This window comes from Suricata suricatta, chromosome 1 (genome assembly GCF_006229205.1).
Source record: "Suricata suricatta isolate VVHF042 chromosome 1, meerkat_22Aug2017_6uvM2_HiC, whole genome shotgun sequence".
NCBI lineage: Eukaryota > Metazoa > Chordata > Mammalia > Carnivora > Herpestidae > Suricata > Suricata suricatta.
The window spans coordinates 177,728,057-177,728,853 of NC_043700.1; positions in this window are offsets into that span (position 1 = coordinate 177,728,057).

A 797-nucleotide genomic window follows, 5' to 3' on the forward strand; every position below is an offset into this window, starting at 1 on the left:
AATTCGTTTTTCCCAGAGAACTGGTCAACCTGACCTTTCTACTCAAAAGAGGCTTCATGCACTTGACTCTTGGCAACTCAGAAGTCAGCACTTTTTTCCCCCAAGTAGTAACCATGGCCACAAGTAGTTTATTGGTTTGTCTTCATCTTCCCAAACATTCGCGGCAGGCCTTGATTTGCTTAAGAGAGCAGATGACCTACTTGATGAACGCCCATGGAGGTGGTGAGGGATGCCTCCAACTGCTGCCTGAGGGTCCTCAAATGAAACCTCCCCATGTAAACTTGTCCAAAATGCCTCCCAATTATCTTCCACCCCCACGCCTAAGGTTATATTCTTCATATAACCCCGCACTCCTTGGTGTGCAGAGCCAGTTTTTCCCAACAGCTAGCCAAGTCCCATGACTGGTTCTAGCTTCAACTGGGAAAGTTTCCCGTCTAGGAGTTCTAGGAGTTCCTGGCTCTCTGCCCGGTTCTGGAGAAGGGCATCTCCTTGCGCCTCCCTGCCAGTGTCCTTCGCACCCGGCCTAACTTTGTGCCCCATCTTCAGTCTAGCTGGCCGAGTTGAACCCCGGGGAATCCACCTGCGCGTTCTTCGCTAGGCGCCGCGCGCGGCACAAAGGGGTCCCGGAGGCGACCCTCCGAACCCGTTGTCCCCCTCAGGTCTGGCTGCTCCATCGCTGGAGACGCCGCGCCAGCCCCCCCGCCCCGGAGCTGACTGGGCAGCAGGTGGCAGGGGCGGCGCGGGAGCGCGCGAGGGGAGGGGGCGCCTGGCTCTTCTGCGCGCGGCGAACGGCGCCC